The sequence below is a fragment of the Hippopotamus amphibius genome, chromosome 9, assembly GCF_030028045.1.
Source record: "Hippopotamus amphibius kiboko isolate mHipAmp2 chromosome 9, mHipAmp2.hap2, whole genome shotgun sequence".
Classification (NCBI taxonomy): domain Eukaryota; kingdom Metazoa; phylum Chordata; class Mammalia; order Artiodactyla; family Hippopotamidae; genus Hippopotamus; species Hippopotamus amphibius.
In genome coordinates this window covers 99,209,847-99,232,234 of record NC_080194.1, presented here as the reverse complement: position 1 = coordinate 99,232,234, position 22,388 = coordinate 99,209,847, and the positions used below count along the sequence as shown (strand labels likewise).

Sequence of the window (22,388 nt, the reverse complement as noted above, 5' to 3'; positions counted from 1 at the left end):
ATCACCTAGAGTTTCAGGGGCCTTACTACTCAAATACCGTAGCTCCCACTTTCTGAAAAGCTCTCAGGTCTCTCCACTGTGTCTGTCCTCACAGCTCCCACCAGAGGCCGGGCCATCATCATCTCTCGACTGAACTATGCCTTCTTCCTCTTTTCCAGGATTGCCCCATCTCCCTGCAAATATGCCTCAATATTGCAGTTAGAACAATCTTTTTAAAGTTTAAGTTTGATTACATCACCTCCCTGCTCTTTAACATGATTCATAAGACCCTGCAAGATCTGGTTCCTGCCCATCCTTCTGGTCTCACCTCCCCACACATATATATTTGCAGTTCCAAATATGATAATTTTTTTCTAGTTTCCTAAGCTTTGCACACAGTTTTCTTTCTGCTTTAGATTGTGTAATGTACAAAGTTCCAAAAACTCCTCCCAAAACACAGGCACCATCCAACCCCACGGCTCTCTCATCCCAGATTTGCTGCGGCTGTATAAAACCCTACCATGTACTGGTGGAGACACTCCGAAGTTTAATAGGTATCTCCTCTGGTTAGATGGCAGATAACTGGCTTGGAGAGAGTGGATGGGGGTTGGAGAGTTACACACCAGATTGGCTGTTTTTTTTTAAATTAATTAATTAATTAGTTATTTAATTGGTTGTGTTGGGTCTTTTTTGCTGTGTGTGGGCTTTCTTTTAGTTGCGGTGAGTGAGGGCTACTCTTCATTGTGGTGCGCAGGCTCCTCATTGCTGTGGCTTCTCTTGTTGCGGAGCACGGGCTCTAGGCACATGGGCTTCAGTAGTTACAGCACATGGGCTCAATAGTTGTGGCTCACAGGCTCTAAAGCACAGGCTCAATAGTTGTGGCACACAGGCTTAGTTGCTCCAAGGCATGTGGGATCTTCCTGGAGAAGGGATTGAACTCTTGTCCCCTGCATTGGCAGGTGGATTCTTAATCACTGCACCACCTAGGAAGCCCCAGATTGGCTTTCAAGCATTAAAAGCCATATTGTCAGGCTCCGCTGGTGGTGCAGTGGTTAAGAATCCACCTTCCAGTGCAGGGGACACGGGTTCCATCCCTGATCCAAGAAGAGCCCACATGCTGCAGAGCAACTAAGCCTGTGTGCCACAACTACTGAGCCTGCGCTCTAGAGCATGCAAGCCACAACTATTGAGCCCGAGTGCCGCAACTACTGAAGCCCATGTGCCTAGAGCCCATGCTCTGCAACAAGAGAAGCCACCGCAATGAGAAGCCGGCCCACCGCAATGAAGAGGAGCCCCCGCTCACCACAACTAGAGAAAGCCCACATGCAGCAACAAAGATCCAATGCAGACAATAAATAAATAAATAAACAAATAAATTAAAAAATAATAAAAAGTAAAATAAAATAAAAAACCAAACCAAAACAAAAAAACAAACCATACTGTCCACATGAGTCCCAAACCATTCCAGCTGACTGAGTACTATGGGACATTGGGGTTGGTGTGAGAGAGCAGTGAGACGTGAACAGAAAAGACGAGGGTAGAAGGCTGGGACCGAGGGCCCACACGTGGACCACCACCTAGCCTACACCCTTCTTCTGAACTCCAGGCTGGAAAGCCAACTGCCAATTTGGCATCTCCACTTGCCTGTCCTACAGGCACCTCAAACTTCACACGTCCATCAGTGAATTGATGGGGCCATTAACCCCCCAGTCCCTGAGCCAGAAACCTGGGGGTTTGTTACCTTGTAGCCAACTCTAAATCTCAGTCACTCACAAAATCTTGTACGTTCTACATGTTAAATATCTCTTCTTGGTCGGCCTTCCCTTTTCTGTCCACACTGCTCCTGCCTTGATTCTGAGTTTGTCTCCATACACTGCCCCTAATGGGGACCAGTCACCTTATATGGCCACGCTTCAGCACCACAGATGCCATCTTGCCAGGTGAGGATAGGCGGAGATTGCAGGTGACTGGAAAATGCACATCTCTCCTGACTAAAATTCCTTGGTGACTCCTTTAGTCTATAGATAGAGCCCCAGATGCTTGCCATTGCACACGGGGAGCTGGAGGAGAGGCTCCCGCATTTCCCCACAGCCTCGCCTCTGACCTGCGCCTGACTTGCAGCCTACAGTTTGGCCATAATTTACTCCACACTGTTCTGCGGATCCTGGATCAGGCTGTGAGGTTTCAGCCCCACCCGGGGCCTTTCTCTATCCTCTCTGCCTAGAAAGTTCTCCCTTAATGTTCCACTCACCCTACAAACACCCCCTGAAAAGCACCCTGAAGTCTTGAAAGATCTTTTAAGACACAGTGCAAGCACCAGAGGTGTCCGTGACCACCACCCTGCCCTCTCCCCACTGGATGAGTGTTTACCTGCTGGGTGTTCCCCATTTCAGCAGCAACTTGCCAAGCGGGGAGGGTACCTGGGGGATGGAGTTTGAGTCTGTCAGGCAATGGTATGAAAAATTTGCTCAGCAGAAACCATCAGCGGGAGGGAGGGTGACCGAGGATTAACTCTGTTTTGGATTTGGCACTAGCACATTGGCCCTTGGCCAACATGAAACCAGAGTGTGCCTGGAGGGGTGAGGCCGCTGGCTGGGAGAACTCAGTCTGTGGGACAGCACAGGCTGGCAGACACCCTCTCTGGCCCCTCAAAACTTCCATGCTTCTGGCTTTGGGGTTTGTGGAAGTCTCAATCTGAATGTGTGTGCATGTGGGAGAAGGGGTGGGGGGCAGACGACAGAAAGGGAGGAAGGAGACAGATTCTTGAGCAAATGCAACCAGAGGCTGGAGGAGGCGGGCCTCAGGGGGGAAGTGTAGGGCCAGGACTCTGGGTGGGAAAGGGGAGGGGGAGGGTCACCCCATTTACAAACTCTTACCAGGCTACTGGACGTTAAGGTTTGCCCCTCCTTGGACCAAGAGTCCTACTCCAGGTTGCCTTGGAAGAGCAAAGGGATGTGTGTATGTGAGGGGGAGCTTTCACCCTCCTGCCTCCAGCCACGTACCCAAGACACTCTGACCACAGAGACCCATTTCTCCACAGCAGACACGCCTATCTTTGCAAACGGGAGAAAGCTGGGCATAAAAAAAGAGACCTGCGGCATGCACTCCACGGCTGCCTTGGAGGGAATCCAGCTCAGGCCTCTGGCCCGGCCGCCCCAGTTCCCCTCTGCTGGGACCCACTCGTGCAGCGAGTGAGGTGCTTCCCAAACACCACAGGTTTATTTCACCAATTCAGAAAGAAGTGAACTTCTCCCGAAGAGTTTCAAATAATTGGAAACATGCATTCTGGCAAGGAGCGACGGGAATTCTTGGTACAGCTCCAGTGAAAAGGCCAATCTATCAACTGCTGGGCCTGACAGAGGCTGGCCCACTGGAGCCTGGTGAGCTTGGAGGGAGATGAAGCTCGGGCCTGGGGCCTGGCCTGCCCACCCTGGGCAGCCAAGGGTGTGGAGTCGCAGAGCCACACAGAAAGGCAGAAGGGAGAACTTTATAGGAAAGAAGGGGAGGACTGGAATCGGTTTCCCTAAAGTGATAATAACCTTTCCCAATGAGAAGTGGAACTCGGACTGGTGACACGTCAACCACTAATAGAGCCCTTGATGTTATGTTCAGGTCGGAAGATGAGGAGTATTTTGCCCATATCACATGGTGTAGGGGAGAGCAGGCCGGTTCTCTGCTACTTACTAACAAGTGTCTCAGCTTCTCTAAGCCTGTTTCCTTGGAGATCACTGGGGCCCGATGGCCACCCAGACAGCTGCCACTGGGTTAAAAAAAATTACTTATAAAATACATGTGGTGCCGTTCCTGACATTCCATATTAATGATAGCCTTGCAAGTTGATGGCTTCCTCCTGCTAGATAGAAGATCTCATCATCCACTAATGGAGGAGAGGACACACCACCGGACCAAGCCTCGCAGGCCCCTGGGCCACGTGGCTGCCTTGTGGTTCTGGCTGCTCACATGCTCTCCGGGCAGCTGGGCTTCCTCCTGTGAGGCCCCTGAGATGCTGTGCTCTGCGCTGCTCCTGGCGTCTCTCAGAGCTCTGGCTCAGCCTCGCCCAGATCCTTCTGGCCGCACCTCTGCCCTCTGTGCTTCTCACCTGACCCTCAGCCGGCTGCTCCCACCTCCCAAAGACGTGGGTGTCTCCACTCGGCCCTTCTCTGATGGCTCCCTTCTCCCAACTTGCAAGAGGCTTCCAGGAATCTCATTGTAAGGACAGTGACCAAATTCCTATGAAAATAGAAAACTCTCCAGTGGTAGCCTGCCTTCTCATGTGACTTTATTCCTGGATTTGAGAGACAGAGTTTCTTGGTGGTGAAGAGCCAGTCTTGGGGACACCCAGGCCTGGATTGCAGTTCTGCTCACTTACTGTGCCGCCGTGTGACTTGGGGCGGGTCACGTCTCTGGACTTTGGTTCCTTCAACTATAAAATAAGAATAATAAAGACAACCTCCTGGTGCTATTGTGGAGATTTAACTAGGATGGGGCGCTTAGGAAATGCCCAGTAATGGCATGGATTCTCCAGGTGCCCCATGAGGCTGGGTGTGCAACAAGTGGGGAGTGGGGTGTGGGGCTGCGTGCATCCAGAGTGAGCTGTGGGAGAAGATGGGCAAGGCCCTTCCAGCTTCTTCCAGGCCCTGCTTTGACCATAGCACCCCGTGGATGGCAGGAGAAGGGCCTCTGACAAGCCCAGGCTGCTTGTTTCCTCAGAGCCCCCACCTTTCTGGCCGCATGACAGGGACTTACAGGTAAAACAGAGCCTCCAAAGGCCTGGCGCCCAGCATGTGCTGTGCAGGAGCTTTTACCACTTGGATTGGGCCTTGGGGGCTGTGGTAACCCTGGTGTCTAAGATATTGGGACCCTAGTTCTGACACATGGAAATGCAGGCCCTGGGAAACCAGCGATAAGATAGAGTTGAGATGCAGGGAGTGAGTCCAGAAGAACATGAGCTAAAAGAAAGGGAAAGGGGCTCTGGTACATGACATTGTATACAAGTCCTGATGTCCCTGTCCTTTGAAGTAAAAGGCTTTGCTTTAGTCTCCCAGGCCTCCCTTGAGTCTCAAAAGACTGACTCAAGAGTTAACAATTAGGAGTGTGAAGATGTAGAAACAAAGAATAGCTGTTGGGCTGGGAAACTGGTAAAAATTTAGACTATAAACCCACCACTTCCCAGAATCACTGAAGTCCCAGTTCCCTGAAAGATAGAGATAAAGACCTGACACACATTCCTAAGTTATTTTTACAGGAAGCAGACCCCCACCAGGTGAAAACTGCTGACTGCAAACACACAGACCCTAGACTGATTGAAACCAGAAGGTTGATGATGCTTGAAACTTCACCTTGATGCCAACCCTTCTGAGAACTGTGCACACGCTGATCACACACCCTGCGGCCCCTCCCTCACACGGCCTTCAAAACCCCTTCCCTGAAAGCCATCGGGAGGTTGGGTCTTTTGAGCATGAACTGCCTGTTCTCCTTGCTTGGCGCCCTGCAATAAACACTGTCCTTTCCTTCACCACAACCCAGTGTCAGTGGATTGTCTTTACTACACTCGGGTGAGTGGACCCAAGTTTGGTTTGGTAACATATACAAGGCTTCCATGTGCCTGGTGTTGCATTAGCATTTTACATGTATTTGCATCTCATTTACAACACTATGAAGTAAGCACTATTACTAGCCCCATTTTAGAGATGAATTTAAGGCTGAGAGCTTATGTGACTTGCCCAAGGTCACCCAACTCGGAAGTCCTAGAGTCAGGATTTGAATCTAGTCTTCCTAATTTCACAGCTTAAGCATGAAACAACTAAGCCATATGAGTCGTTAGTTCTCTCAATAGCCGTATGAGGTGTAGACACCATCATGCTCTTTTTACCCTTGTGAGACTAAGACCCAGACTTTACCAATGATCTTTAGCAGGAATCTGAACCCAGGCCTGTCTCATGCCAGAGCCTGTGTGACAGCAGTACCCTCCTCCTTCTCTGCAACAGACAAGGAGAGGGCAGCCTTAGGTTCCCTCAGGACAGACATGCACACATGGAATTTTGTGGTCCCTGATTACTGAAGACTTTCAATCAGTTTTAATAACACTGACCACTTCTGTCCTTTTAGTAGAAGAGATTTAAATCAAGACGAAGGGATTTGTTTAATCTAGTACCATATTACAAGAGCCATTTCAACTCACTGAAACTATGTAAAGCATTTTGCATTTAAGCAAGTAAAAGTCTTATGAGTCCACTGTTAATTATGCAACCCCAAATTTATGGTTCCCAAGTCTCATTGGATGAAATGTGAGGTATAACAACAAACTTGTAAGATTATGACACATTAAAACAGGAAAGTGAAATATTTATTAAAGCAACAGGCATTGATGAAATAGCTTGGGGCCTAATACTTTAGGATGAGAATAAAAATCCTGAGCAGACACCAACCTTACTTTCTGCATTTTTTTCAATATTCATTAACATACGTCACAAAAGGTCAAGGGACAGAAAATTTGCATAAAAATATAATTTACAACCGGGAGAAGGTGAGCTGGGGAACCAGGCCCAGGAGAGGTGTGAAACACCTTTTGAATGTCGAGAAGTCTTCCTTTTCATCTGTGTAGGCCAGAAGCTTGGAGTCAGTCTGGGGCTGTTTCTCAGGTAAACTTTACAACATGCCTCTAGAAAGCCCTGAAAAGAAGGGTTTTCACCTATGCCCTCTTTTGAGTTTAGTGGTGAATGAAATCATTTACAAACCTGTGTGGTTGCCACCGTTGTATCCCCTCACCATTTAAGACATGCAATTTTGGATCTTTTCTTAAATGAATATTACCTTTTAATGGGTATATTTTAAATAGATTGGGGCTCACCTAGACTAATTCTAGGAATGCAGGTGATCAAATTACTTTGAGCAGCACCCCTCAGCTCTTCAAGTCACTCCAGCTGTTTGAGTTTTCCCCGTTGAGGTCCCAGACATCAGGGTGCAGAGACCAACCCCTCCCCTGTCTTAAGCTGTGCCCTGCCCAAATTCCTGACTTGTATGATCATGACCAGTGGTTGTGTGTTATGCCACTACGTTGGGTAATTTGTTAAGGAGCCATAGACAAGCAGAACATGGTGGAGTGTCCTAAATTTTAAATGCAACAGCTAACTAAAGATTTAAAAACAACAGCAATACAACTCTGCTAGCCAGTATACCACACGGGCCAGACGCGATTGCTCAATCTGTGTCATAGGACACCAGTGTGAGACCGCAATTTAGAGGAATTATAAATGGCAGGCGGTTGATGACAAATGAAACTGAAAGAGAACCAGCAGGGAATGCAGAGATGTCTTGCAGAGAGGTAGCAGGCACTGTGCTAAGTGTCTTGCAGAGAGGTAGCAGGCACTGTGCTAAGCAGGCACTGTGCTATCCAGAATTATCACAGGTTTTAAAAAAGTGAATGTTAAATAAATGAGGGCTCTTATTGAGAGGCCAGAGAACCCTGACCAATCTGTAATACATTGGCTTTTTGTGCACCATATACTTAGGCCCTTTGGAATCCACTCTGGCAAACCACTAATAACTATTTTTAATCCACAAATACCAAATAGTTGGTCTCTGCAGGGAACTTCAGTGTGGAGGGTCTCATTTGTGTCTCCCTTACCTCGGAGCAGCCAATTGCTGAGTTTTCCAAGGTTTAGTTGTACAAAAACAGTGTATTGGACAAAATAGAGGCTAGTGTCCTAAGGTTACTGAGCCATTGCAATAGAATTCCCATCAATAAGGCTGAGTGGACTCAGGGTGGTATGTAACAAACTCCCTCCTGGGAGGGCCATCCATAAACACACTGGTCTTGGAACAAGGAGAGAGCTTACCATTCAGACTCTTTGTTTTATAGGTTGGGAAAACAAGGCCCACTGAGGGAGAAGGACCTGCCCAAGGTCACGCAGCCAGTCAGTGAACAATTGGGACTGGACGTCAGCTTGCCTGACTTCTTTTGTGCAACCAATTCATTCTTCTGTGCTTTCACCAGCTTCCTGCTTGACTTCATCTAAAGGTCTTCAGAGTATAGTTTGTATCCTCCTCCAATGTTTCAATAATACATGAAGATAGCATAGTTTTCTAAGAGTCCTGAGTTTTTCTAAATCAAAACTTTTTGCTCATTTTCATATTATACTATCTGTGTAGGACTGTCGTGGAAATATTTTATGTTGCCTTCCCAGCTCTGATGGCCACTGCTGAAGGGGGTGGGCCCATGTGGTCACATTTGGTCCTGTTTCCTACTCCCCTCCAATGCATAAGGTACCTGACCCAGGAGAGCTAGTCCATCAATTGAACAGAAACTAATGATTCTCTCCTTCAAAACTTGTTACCCAGACAAACTAAGAGAGTAGCATTGACATATATACACTACCAAATGTAAAATAGATAGCTAGTGGGAAGCTGCTGCATAACACAGGGAGATCAACTCAATGATGGGTGATGACTTAGAAGGCCGGGATAGGGAGTGTGGGAGGGAGTCACGGGAGGGAGGGGATATGGGATATATGTATAAATACAGGTGATTCACTTTGTTGTACAGCAAAAACTGGCACAACAGTGTAAAGCAATTATATTCCAATAAAGAGCTTAAAAAAAATAGAAGCAGAAAAAATATTTGATAAAATTCTGTACCCATTTGTAACATAAACTCTTAGCAGACTCTTAGAGGAGAACTTGCTTAATGTGATAATAAGGAACATCCACAAAAAATCCGCGGCAAACATCAGCCGTGATGGTGAATTATTAAACTTTCCTTTGAGATCTGGATTGAGACAAGAATGCCTGCTCTCACCACTTCTATTTACATTGTACTGGAGATCCTAGCCAGTGCAATAAGTCAAGAAAAAGATGGAAGGCATCAGATACAGAAAGAAGTAAGTTATTATTCTTTGCCTGATTCTGGCCTGGGATAAGCTTTTCACTGCTGCAGGGTAAGAAACGTTCATGTTTCAAATGGATAACTGTTTGGTAAGACTTGTCAATAGGTGAAAAGCTATCATTTTTTTTCATGAAATCATGTCCATCCTTATACTTTGTAATTAAAGGTACATTTCTTTTATGAAATGATAGTGATGAAAGATGGCGAATTAAAAAAGTTAAAAAAATAAACAAAACAAAAAAACCTTGTTACCCCCACCCAGAAACCTCAGACAGATGACAATGAACTCTTGAATGAAAAGGTTGTATAGAGTAATATCCACTTTTTTTTTTTTTGCCACGTACCAGCTGCAGGGTAAGCAATAAGAGCTACAGAAGTCTGCATTCAAAGTGGAGGTGGGAAAGGGGGAGGGCAAGCATGTAGAAGGAAGCAGCAGCAGCAGAGATCTTAGGCTAGAGTAGGTGAGGAGGGCACAGCTGTCTGGGGCCTGGATGGTGTCCCACTACTTGAACCAGCTGCTTCTCATAACCAACTGGCTCATCTGGCATTGCGCCTTCCGTGAGCAGGCTCACAACCTAACAGTGGAGATAAAATATGTAATTGAATACCTGTGGATTCCAATTTGGCAAGTCTGGAAAGGAACTGAGTGGTATATATATATATATATATTTTTTTTTTTTTAGGCCATGCTGCATGGCTTGTGGGATCTTAATTCCCTGACCAGGGATCGAACTGGGGCCCCAGCAGTGAAAGTGCCAAGTCCTGACTACTAGACTGCCAGAGAATTTCCGGAACGGTGTGTTTTAAAAGACTCCCCTTCACAGTTCTGAAGACCAGACAAGAACATTGCCCCGGGAAGAAAGTCCTGGCCCCTTGCAGGTCCATGTCACCTTCATTGTCCTTCTCTCTCCCGTAGTCCTGCTTCAGAATTTATGGTTTTGAAACCCAGATATCACTGCCAAAACTTTCCTGTTTTAGAGAGAAACTGTCTCAGAAATACAGGGGTAGCAGCATGCTGTCCCCCCAGGGGTGTCCTCAGGGGAGACTCTGTCTCTTGCTGCCAGCTGCATGTGCCCCTCCCCTCCTGCTACCACCACTCAGCACAGTGTCTCCCCAGGCCACAATCCCTTTCTCATTGGCAACCCATCCTTCCTCTGCTGCAAGACTACCTCTGTTAGTATAAACATATACAGGAGTTTTTCTTGAGGAGCTGGGACAAAACAGAAGGCATCCTAGCATAGACGGGGGAAAAGTAATGGTCTGGTTTTCACACCCTGAACTTCCCTGGGTCCCAAAGGGATAGCAGGAGGAATTGGGCCTATCTCAGGGGCCATGCCAGGTCCTCCCCCACTCCTGTCCCTGTGTTTCCTTCCTCAAGCTGGTTCCCTAAGAAGCTCCACCTGTTCTTGAAATCCTTGCTTTTTCCCACAGGGAGGACCTCACTCCCTTCCTCTTCATGTGTCTCCCTCACTCTGAGTTGTTTAGACTAGACGAGCATCCTGGGTCTCTGCTGAAGGATGGAGGACTCTGTTGACAGGAGTTCTGGGGAGACGGGTTCCTGGATGTGGTCATCTTGTCCAATTTTCTTTGTAGCTGTAGCTACACTTTTTTTTTTTGAGCCCGATAATTAATGAAAACACCTATCTCAAGAATGGCCACTTTTCAGGGAAGCTGGCTGATATCATCTCAAGTTAAAATGGGAAAGAAAACATTTCCTTAATTAGCAAGACACCTTCTACTTCCTCAGAGCTGTGAGCAGAGAAACCAATCAGCCTGTGGTTTCTGTCCTACTAACCTGGGGCTTCTGTAACAAGGAGAAAGCTATAGTATCCTTTTTTTTTTTTTTAAGCTCTTTATTGGAATATATTTGCTGTATACTCTTGTACCAGTTTTTGAGGTACACCAAAGTGAATCAGCTGTATTTATACATATATCCCTATATCCCCTCCCTCCCTCCACTCCCCCCCTCCCCCCCGCCCCATCCTGGCCCTCTAAGACATCATCCATCATCAAGCTGGGACCAAGTGAGAGAGTAGCATAGACATATTTACACTACCAACTGTAAACTAGATAGCTAGTGGGAAGCTGCTGCATAACAAAGGGAGATCTACAGTATCCTTTTGAGTTGCTGTCTGTGACACTCACATTTCTGATTCTTGGATTATTACACTTTTCCCACTTCTTGCTGCTGCTTCCTTCCATCTTGCCTCTAGTCTAGTTGTCCCTGCTACCTTGAATGCTCTTATCCTTGTAACTTTTTACCATGCTCACTCCTGTCTATTCTCCTGGACATGACTAAATGTTTTATTTCCCATACAGAACTCTGCTAGTCACTTAATAAAAGGAAATTCTAATGTCTGAGCTAGCACCTCCCCCCAGAAGCATTCCCTGCATCACCCTCCTCCACTTGCTTCCCCTCTGCTCTTGTAGATGCCACAACCAGCCCCATGGCGCACTGATCAGAGGCAAGTTCAAGGGCTTGATGATAGGGGAGTTGTGCCTCAGCAGAAGTGCAGAGTGAAAAGTATCAAAGCCTAGGGAATGATGTTGGGGAGATTACAGTCTGATTCTAGATGGCCCAGAAGGAGCCTGTGGGAAGAGGTGGAGCGATGGAGAAGCAGAGGATAAGGGATGAAGTGAGAGCAGAGCGGGAGGCGCCATAGCCTGCAGGGGGTCAGCCTGGGAAGGAGAAGGACTCCCTCTAGAGACGGAGCTGGACCCTGACACAGAAGCACTGAAGAGAAGGGAAGGTGAAAGGGGGTGCCAGTGGAGGTCTTTGGTTCTATAGGCTTGTGAGTTGCAAATGTTTTTGAACATAACTTGTAATAAGAAAGACATTTTACTTTACAACCCAACAAACACACAACACACTTCTCTGAAAACAGGTTTCACAAAATATGCATGTGAAGCAATGATATTTTCTTTTCTCATCCACCCTACTCTGCTCCACTCCACTCAACTACATTTTCTTTCATTACGAAGATGCTGATTGGGCTTTCTAAGTTGATCTTACCATTAACATGCCACCAGTCACAGTTTGTATGTGTGTGTTCTTTTCCAATATTTTCTGAAAAAGTTAAATCCATAGAAAAATAAAAGACTATACTCTTCATCTAGATCCACCAGTTGTTAACATTTTACTGCCTTAGTGTACACTCTGTGTGTGTGAATATAACACACACATCACCCATTCCCATTAACTACAGTAGTTGCATGCTGTGAAGTTGCAGCAAACACCAAATTAACAAATGCTAAACCATTATTTCTGGGAGAAATACAGGGCTAGGTTCCTGTGAGCTTCTGATCACATTTTTGTTAACCTTGTTTTATGCATGTCTCTGTGTAAAGACATCCTATTTACTATATGTTGTTGATTTATCAACTTTGAATTCACAGCCAACTGTACTGTAACTTATACCTGAACCAAGCTTATCTAACACACGTATTTTCTCTGTAAGACACATCACAGTCTTCTTGCACTTAGGGGCAATAGACAGCACTGTGCTTGAGGCCATTTTAAAAAGCAAAATTTCCCAAAAAAGTGAAAAACGTAGCGCTAAATAGACCATGAAAGGGACACTTGTTTAGAGTCTGAAATAATGAAATAAGAAGGCGGATTGTCACCTTGTTTAACCTCAGCTGGGAATGTGCATTTTCACTTCCTTGCACATGTCTGTACGTGGCCATGAAAGCACCCCAAAGCGTTGACTTTGGAGTTACAAATACATTTTAGCAAATTTGCAAATACAGCATCTGCGAATGATGAGGTGGGACTGTATACACGTTTGAAAGTGGCCAACACTGTATCTCTTCACCCCTGAATACATCTGCTCAGAGTAAGGACGTTCTCCAACAGAAGTGCACTACTATTATGCCACCCAGGAAACTAACTTTCATCCCAAAGTAGCATCTGGTATTCAAACTTCACCAACTTTCCTCAAGAATTTTAAGAGCAATTTTAGGAAGACTAGAATGTAATCAAGGTTTGTCCACACATTGCATTTAGTTATGTCTCTTTAATTTCCTTTAATCTATTATAAAACGGTCTCCCACCTTTTTAAAAAAGTGACATCGATACTTTTGTAGATTCCAAGCCAACTGTGTCCTGGAATGGTCCACATTCTATATTTCTCTGATCGCTTCCTCGTGATTTGAGCTGGTGAAACCTTTTTGCAAGAGTGCCCCACAGGTGATTTGGGTACTTATTTTGCTTCCCTGGAGAGGGCTCATGTCAGCTTGTCCTTCTACTGGTGAGGCTGAGTTGGATTCCTTGGTTACGTTGATGACCCATGATTTGAAAAGCGCAGCCCTAGGGTGAAGTAGAAGTTAGTGCTATCAGCTGACAGACGGGGGGAACTGAGGGCCTGAGGAGAGGAGACAGGGCCCGGAATTACTCTTGTGATGAATGAGACAGGGAGGTGGTGGGAGGGGGCTGAGTCTCAGCCCTGAAGAGCCATCATCTTCCCCAGGGGCAGAGGGCCTGCATTTGTTGTAGCGACTTTTGCTTCCCAAGATCATGAAGAAACATGGTGTCAGTGTCTGGGAGCTGATTTTTAATTTCCAGTGAAATTGGGACAAAGTTCCTTTAGGCTAGGTATAATTTATTTTTAAGCCTTGGACTTGAAGTTGGAGCATTTTAAATGCTTAGGAAATTGTTATGGATTGTAGCAAAAGACAGGATAGCTAACGCCTGACATAGTGCTTTACTATGCCAGCGCCACTAGATGATTTAATATTTAATATGATTGTGGTCAAACCAAGTCTGAACAGGGCAAGGCTGAAGCATTTTCAGCATCGCAGCTAAATGGCCAGGAGCCCAAAGTGATATAACTGTGGTTTACTCACCAGCCTTGAGAGTAACCTCTGGGGCTGGTTGAACTCTCTGATACCGCTTGCTATTTCCTAGCAATGATGTGTAATGCATTTGGGAAGCCCGTTTGAGTCATCCAATTAGATCACGTTTTCCAAGAGGCCTTGATACAGAAATGCTGCCATGGGCTTTGGCAGAGCCCAGCAGAGCCCCCTCCCCCCTCTACAAGGTAGCATTGCTCATTGGGTTCTCACAACACCCCGTTCAGTATCCGGGGTCGATGTTACTATTCCCATTGGCAGATGAGGAAACTAAAGCTCACAGAGGTTAAGTGACTTGGGTGAAATCACAGAAAGCTTTGAATGGGTGCCACGAACCCAGCCTTAACTTTCCACTCAGGTGCCCTCCCTCCTGTGGCTCTGGGTGCTGAGCAGGAGTGACAAGTCATTAACTGGATGGGAGGCGCCCCCATGCCCCACTGCCAGCTGGTGTCTCTGTGCTGGACTCCAGCAGGGCTTGTCTGACCAGAGAGGGGGGCTGTGTGGTTAGGACTGGTGAGAAAGTTCCCACTAATACTCTCTAATGACTGTGTGAGGTCACGAGGGCTCACTCCACTGCTCCCAGTGCAATTGGTTCCGGCAGCATTAGTTCCTTACCCAGCATAAGTCTTCTCATCTGGAAAGTGTGGCTACAAATGGAATCTAGCTCTAGGCACTATTATTGATGAAGATTGAATCATTCAGTGTAAAGTGCTTACATCAGTACTAAGCACTCAGTATTAAGTAGTTGTTAATTGTTATTATATCATGTGTTTAGTAAACACTCAGTAAATAGCCATTGTGGGAGTGCTGGGTTGTTTTCATAAACTGTGGATGCTATTTGAGGATGGTATTGAGCACTGCATGTACATGTGACTGTGCTTCAAGAGGCTGAAGAAGCTTCCCTAAGTATAGAAGCTGGTGATTTGTATTTACTTATGATGTGTTCTGTGAGATAATTTTCCATCTTGGCCTTAATTTGCATTGAGGTAGTGCTGGCAGAACAGAGGTAAGAGACATATTTCTTGCCTTCAGGGTACCTGCAATCTGGCTGGGGGTGGAAGGTGGGGAAGGAATGCAAAAATCGATGCATAAAAGATAAAAACCAGGTAAGGTCATGTTGGCCACATGGGTCCCATTGGTGTATGAAGAATCGGGGAGACAAGAACCAGGGCAGCAGAGCAAGACCTGACAGAGGAGAGGCATGGCACTATGGGTTTGTATTATGCCATTCCTAACCCTCCTTATTGACCAGGTGCCAAATTGATATGACTTCAGAGGACCTTCCAGGCTTCTCTGCCCTCAGGGTGATGTTTCTTGTGGTCATCTATCATTCTCAGAGAGCCCAGGCAGCTGGTGGGGGTGTCAGTCAGAGTCAGTCTATACATGGGTCAGGGCAGTTCTGTCCATCTATTTAACTGTTTGTTCATCTGTCTATTTGTTTATCTGTCCACCCAGTAATCCATCGTCATGTCCATCTGTCTATCTGTCCATGCGTTTGTTCATTTGTCTGTCCATTTCTTTACCCATCTCTCTGTGTACATCCATCCACCCATCTATCGGTCCAGCCATGTCTCCCATCTATCTGTGTATCCACCTGAACTTCTTTCCATATCTCTATTTCCCATCTCATTCTACAAAAGATTTGTAGAAAATACACACCGCAATAAAAACAAGCAAACACACACACAGAGGATTAGGAAGGTGTAGGAAGCCAAGAGGTTGAGAATGGGCATAGGGAAATCAATTTAGAATGTGTTGGGAGGACATAGCTGGTTGTGCTTACAGTGGAGCCATAAATTTGTCTTCACTGAAGTAGAGACAAACTACCATGTGTTCAGGAATAAATTTTTCTTGTTCTCAGTTCAAAAAAGACTATCTCATGAGGCTTCCTTTAGTTTCTGGGGAGAGGCAGCACTCTGGTGGTTCCAAACAGTGGCTTCTTTTTTTTCCTTTTCTTTTTTTTTCTATCTTTATTGGAGTGCAATAGCTTTACACTGTTGTGCCATTTTCCGATGTACAACATAGTGAATCAGCCATATTTATACATATATCCTGATAACCCCTCCCTCCCTCAACTCCTTCCCACTCTCCCTATCCCACCCCTATAGGTCATCACCCATCATCAAGTTGATCTCCCTGTGCTATGCAGCAGCTTCCCACTAGCTATCTAGTTTACATTTGGTAGTGTATACATGTCAATACCACTCTTTCACTTTGTCCCAACTTCTCCTTCCCCACCTCCCCATGTCCTCAAGTCTGTTCTCTACCTCTGGGTCTTTATTCTTGCCCTGTCACTGGGTTCATCAGTACCATTTTTTAAGATTTCAGATATATGTGTTAGCATACGGTATTTGTTTTTCTCTTTCTGGCTTACTTCGCTCTGTATGACAGTCTCTAGGTCCATCCACCTTATTACAAATAACTCAATTTCATTCTTTTTTATGGCTGAGTAATATTCCATTGTATATATGTGCCACATCTTCTTTATTCATTTATCTGTTGGTGGACATTTAAGTTGCTTCCATGTCCTGGCTATTGTAAATAGTGCTGCAATGAACATTGTGGTACATGTTTCTTTTTGAATTACGGTTTTCTCTGGGTATATGCCCAGTAGTGGGATTGCTGGGTCATATGGTAGTTCTATTTTTAGTTTTTTGAGGAACTTCCATACTGTTTTCCATAGTGGTTGTATCACTTTACAGTCCTATGAGCAGTGCAGGAGCATTCCCTTTTCTCCACAGCCTCTCCAGCATTTATTGTTCCTAGATTTATTTTTAATATCTGTGTTTATTTTATTTTAATTAATTAATTTATTGACTGCATTGAGTCTTCTTTGCTGCACACGGGCTTTCTCTAGTTGTGGCGAGTGGGCTACTTTTCATTGTAGTGTGTGGGCTCCTCATTTTGGTGGCTTCTCTTGTTGCAGAGCAGGGGCTCTAGGTACGCGGGCTTCAGTAGTTGTGGCACACAGGCTCAATTGTTGTGACTCATGGGCTCTAGAGCACAAGCTCAATAGTTGTAGCACATGGGCTTAGTTGCTCCATGGCATGTGGAATGTTCCTGCAGCAGGGATCGAACCCATGTCCCCTGCACTGGCAGGCAGATTCCTAACCACTGCACCACGTAGGAAGCCTCTCTCCTAGATTTTTTGATGATGGCCAATCTAACTGGTGTGAGGCGATACCTCATTGTGGTTTTGATTTGGATTTCTCTAATGATTAGTGATGTTGAGCATCTTTTCATGTGTTTGTTGGCCATCTGTATGTCTTCTTTGGAGAAATGTCTCTTTAGGTCTTCTGCCCATTTTTGGATGGGGTTGTTTGTTTTTTTGATATTGAGCTGCATGAGCTGCTTATATATTTTGGAGATTAATCTTTTGTTAGTTGCTCCGTTGGTAAATATTTTCTCCCACTGGAAAGGTTGTCTTTTCATGAGATTTATGGTTTCCTTTGCTGTGCAAAAAATTTGTTTCATTAGCTCCCATTTGTCTATTTTTGTTTTTACTTCCATACCTCTAGGAGGTGGGTCAAAAAGGATCTTGCTGTCATTTATGTCATGGAGCGTTCTACCTATGTTTTCCTCTAAGAGTTTTATAGTGTCAGGCCTAACATTTAGGTCTTTGATCCATTTTGAGTTTATTTTTGTGTGTGGTGTTAGAGAATGTTCTAAATTCATTCTTTTACAGCTGGCTCTCCAGTTTTCCCAGCACCATTTATTGAAGAAGCTGTCTTTTCTCCATTGTATATTCTTGACTTCTTTGTTGAAGATAAGGTGACCATATGTACATGGGTTTATCTCTGGGCTCTCTATTCTGTTCCGTTTATCTATATTTCTGTTTCTATGGCAGTACCATGTTATCTTGATCACTGTAGCCTTGTAGTATAGTCAGAAGTCAGGGAGCCTGAGTCCTCCAGCTCCATTTTTTCTTCTCACTATTGCTTTGGCTATTTGGGGTCTTTTGTGTCTCCATACAAATTGTATATTTTTTTGTTCTAGTTCTGTGAACAATGCCATTGGTAATTTGATAGGGATTGCATTGAATCTGTACATTGTTTTGGGTAGTATAGTCATTTTCACAATGTTGATTCTTCCAACCCAAGAACATGGTGTATCTTTCCATCTATTTGGGTTGTCTTTGATTTCTTTCATCAGTATCTTATAATTTTCTGCATACAGGTCTTTTGCTTCCTTAGGTAGGTTTATGCCTAGGTATTTTATTCTTTTTTTTTTTAAGAACTTTTATTGAGATACAGTTAACAGACAATAAATAGCATATATTTAGAGTGTACAATTTGGTATCCCAATCTCCCAATTCATTCCCCCCCCAACCCTCCCCACTTTCCCCACTTGGTGTCCATGTGTTTGTTCTCTATACCTGTGTCTCTGTTTCTGCCTTGCATTTTCTCTTTCATAGCTGTTAGCATTTGCCTTATGTATTGAGGTGCTCCCATACTGGGTGCATATATATTTATAATTGTTATCTCCTCTTCTTGGATGGATCCCTTGATCTTTATGTAATGTCCTTTCTTGTCTCTTGTAACATTTTTTATTTTGAAGTCTATTTTATCTGATATGAGTATCGCTAGTCCAGCTTTCTTTTGATTTTCATTTGCATGGAATAACCTTTTCCATCCCTCACTTTCCATCTGTATGTGTCCCTAGGTCTGAAGTGAGTCTCTTGTAGACAGCATATATATGGGTCTTGTTTTTGTATCCATTCAGCCAGTCTGTGTCTTCTGGTTGGTGCATTTAGTCCATTTACATTCAAGGTAATTATCAATATGTATCTTCCTATTACCATTTTCTTAATTGTTTTATTTTTGTTTTGGTAGATCCTTTTCTTCTCTTATGTTTCCTGCTTAGAGAAGTTCCTTTAGCATTTGTTGTAGGGCTGGTTTGGTGGTGCTGAATTCTCTTAGCTGTTGCTTGTCTGTAAAGCTTTTGATTTCTCCGTCGAATCTAAATGAGATCCTTGCTGGGTAGAGTATTCTTGGTTGTAGGTTCTTCCCTTTCATCACTTGAAATATATCATGCCACTCCCTTCTGGCTTGCAGAGCTTCTGCTGAGAAATCAGCTGTTAACCTGATAGAAGTTCCCTTGTATGTTATTTGTCGTTTTTCCCTTGTTGCTTTTAATAATATTTCTCTGTCTTTAATTTTTGTCAGTTTGACTACTGTATGTCTTGGTATGTTTCTCCTTGGATTTATCCTGTCTGGGACTCTCTGTGCTTCCTGGACTTGAGTAGCTCTTTCCTTTCCCATGTTAGGGAAGTTTTCAACTAGAATCTCTTCCAATATTTTCTCAGGTCCTTTCTCTCTCTCGTCTCCTTCTGGGACCCCTATAATGTGAATGTTGGTGCATTTAACATTGTCCCAGAGGTCTCTTAGGCTGTCTTCAGTTCTTTTCATTCTTTTTTCCTTATTCTTTTCTGCATCAGTGATTTTCACCATTCTGTCTTCCAAGTCATTCGCCCTTCTGCCTCAGTTAATCTGCTATTGGTTCCTTCTAGTGTATTTTTCATTTCAGTTATTGTGTTGCATATCTCTGTTTGTTTGTTCTTTAATTCTTCTAGGTCTTTGGTAAACTTTTCGATCTTTGCATCCAGTCTTTTTTCAAAGTCCTGGATCATCTTCACTATCATTATTCTGAATTCTTTTTCTGGAAGGGTGCCTATCTCCTCTTCATTTAGTTGTTTTTCTGGGGCTTTATCTTGTCCCTTCATCTGGTACAAAGTCCTCTGCTTTTTCATTTTCTCTGTCTTTCTGTGGCTGTGGTTTTCAGTTCCACAAGACGAAATACTGCTGATACTGCTTGGTACTGCTGTCTGCCCTCTTGTGGAGGAAGCTATCTCCTAGGTATTTTATTCTCTTTGTTGCAATGGTAATTGGGAGTGTTTCCTTAATTTCTCTTTCTGATTTTTCATTGCTGGTATATAGGACTGCAAAAAATTTCTGTGCATTAATTTTGTATCCTGCAACTTTACCAAAGTCTGTGATTAACTTTAGTAGTTTTCTAGAAGCATCTTTAGGGTTTTCTATATATAGTATCATGTCATCTGCAAACACTGACATTTTTACTTCTTCATTTCCAATTTGGATTCCTTTTATTTCTTTTTCTTCTCTGATTTCTGTGGCTAAAACTTCCAAATCTATATGTTGAATAGTAGTGATGAGAGTGGGCACCCTTGTCATGTTCCTGATCTGAGAGGAAATACTTTCAGTTTTTCATCAATGAGGATGATGTTGGCTATGGGTTTGTCATATATGGCCTTTATTATGTTGAAGTGGGTTCCCTCTATGCCCACTTTCTGGAGAGTTTTTATCATAAATGGATGTTGAATTTTGTCAAAAGCTTTTTCTGCATCTATTGAGGTTATCATATTTTTTTATTCTTTAATTTGTTAATATGGTGTATTACAATGATTGATTTACATATATTGAAGAATCCTTGCATTCCAGGGATAAAGCCCACTTGATCATTGTGTGTGATCCTTTTAATGTGCTATTGGATTCCGTTTGCTAGTATTTTGTTGAGAATTTTTGCATCTATGTTCATCAATGATATTGGTCTGTAATTTTCTTTTTTTATGACATCTTTGGTTTTAGTATCAGGTTGATGGTGGCCTTGTAGAATGAGTTTGGGAGTGTTCCTCTTTCTGCTATATTTTGGAAGAGTTTGAGAAGGATAAGGGTTAGCTCTTCTCTAAATGTTTGGTAAAATTTGCCTGTGAAGCCATCTGGCCCTGGGCTTTTGTTTGTTGGAAGATTTTTTTTATACTGTTTGATATTTATTAGTACTTTGATCAGAGAAATCCGAAGTGCACTGGAGGGGTTCTGGAATTCCAGGCTGTCTCAGATTGTAGGCTGCAAATCTCCAGCTTGTCATACTGAAGGAGGTTTGCCCAGGAGATAAACCTACAGTTGGATCAGCAAAGATGCTAAGAGAGGATTTCTATTCTAGCTGGGCCTTGTCGGTGAGAGATACTGATACAGAGAATGGAAAGAAGAGCTGGCTATCTCATCCTCATAAGGAAAACTGTACAGTTCCATGATTTGGGCTATGTCATAGGCATCAGAGTACAAAGCAGGAACTGAGGCCACTAGCCTCTCAAATTGAGGATCTTGCATTTGGATATCACTTATAGGAATCTCAGTGATGATAGAGTTCCCTACCCAATGGAAAGGGTCTAAGAGCTGAGATGAAAGGGGGCTATAGGAATCTGAAACTTCAGGGAGACATGAATGAGGACTGGCTGATGCTGTGGGCACATTCTTGGCAAGAAGGACCTGGTTTGGTGGCTTTAGTGATTGCTGCTCTTGTTGCTGCTGTTGCTTCCTCATTTTGAACCTCTGATTCCTGATTCTTTACTGTTGACTCCGGTAGGTTGAGTTCTAAAGCAAGTTCTCTCAGGAGGTTTTTATCTGGAAACATGTTGCAGCTAAACAGAGCCTCCAACTCTTCATGCTGTGTGTGTGTGTGTGTGTGTGTGTGTGTGTGTGTGTGTGTGAAGGAGGTGCGTTCATGAGGCTTCTTCCACCTCATGGTACCAGCTGATGTCTGTAAATCATCCTGGAAATTCATGCTGGAATCATCCATGTAGACGAAAGGGTCTGGCTGGGGATTCTCTTGGACTATTTTGTTCATCAGGATGCTGACATCTGGCAAGGAAAACTCAGCAAGTATTTACTGCCTGCCTTCTATAGCCCATGCTTATCTTGGTCTGGTGATTCAGTCCTGAATTCCCTCGGAGTGCCCATTTTCAAGCCCTCTCGATGTGTCTCTCTGGAAATGCAGTTCTTTTAATCTGTTGGAAGATTTTTGATCACAGTTTCTATTTCAGTGCTTGTGATTGGTCTGTTCATAATTTCTATTTCTTCCTGGTTCAGTCTTGGAAGGTTGTACTTTTCTAAGAATTTGTTTATTTCTTCCAAGATGTGCATTTTATTGTCATATAGTTGTTTGTAGTAGTCTCTCACGATCTTTGGTGTTTCTGCAGTGTCAGTTGTTACTTCTCCTTTTTCATTTCTGATTCATTTCATTTTAATCTTCTCCTTTTATTCCTGATGAGTCTGGCTAATGGCTTATTAATTTTGTTTATCTTGTGAAAGAACAAGCTTTTTGTTTTATTGATCTTTGCTATTGTTTCCTTCATTTCTTTTCCATTTATTTCTGATCTGATCTTTATAATTTCTTTCCTTCTGCTAACTTTGGGGTTTTTTTGTTCTTCTTTCTCTTGTTGCTTTAGATGTAGAGTTAGGTTGTTTATTCGGAATTTTTCTTGTTTCTTGAGGTAGGATTGTATTGCAATGAACTTCCCTCTTAGAACCACTTTTGCTGCATCCCATAGGTTTTGGGTAGTTATGTTTTCATTGTCATTTGTTTCTAGATATTTTTTGATTTACTCTTTGATTTCTTCAGTGATCTCTTGGTTATTTAGTAATATGTTGTTTAGCCTCCATGTGTTTGTACTTTTTACATGTTTTTTCCCTGTAATTGATATCTAGTCTCATAGTGGTGTGGTCAGAAAATATGCTTAATATGATTTCAGTTTTTTTAAATTTACTGAGGCTTGATTTGTGACCCAAGATGTGATCTGTCCTGGAGGATGTTCATGTGCACTTGAGAAGAAACTGTTTTCTGTTGTTTTGGGATGGAAAATCCTGTAAATATCTGT

At 43.8% G+C, this 22,388-nt stretch overlaps 1 pseudogene; it reads right to left on the bottom strand.

Annotated features, from left to right (window-relative positions):
* Positions 1-4,258: 4,258 nt before the first annotated feature.
* LOC130860980 (arginine-fifty homeobox-like) lies at positions 4,259-21,358 on the bottom strand (annotated as a pseudogene).
* Positions 21,359-22,388: the final 1,030 nt, after the last annotated feature.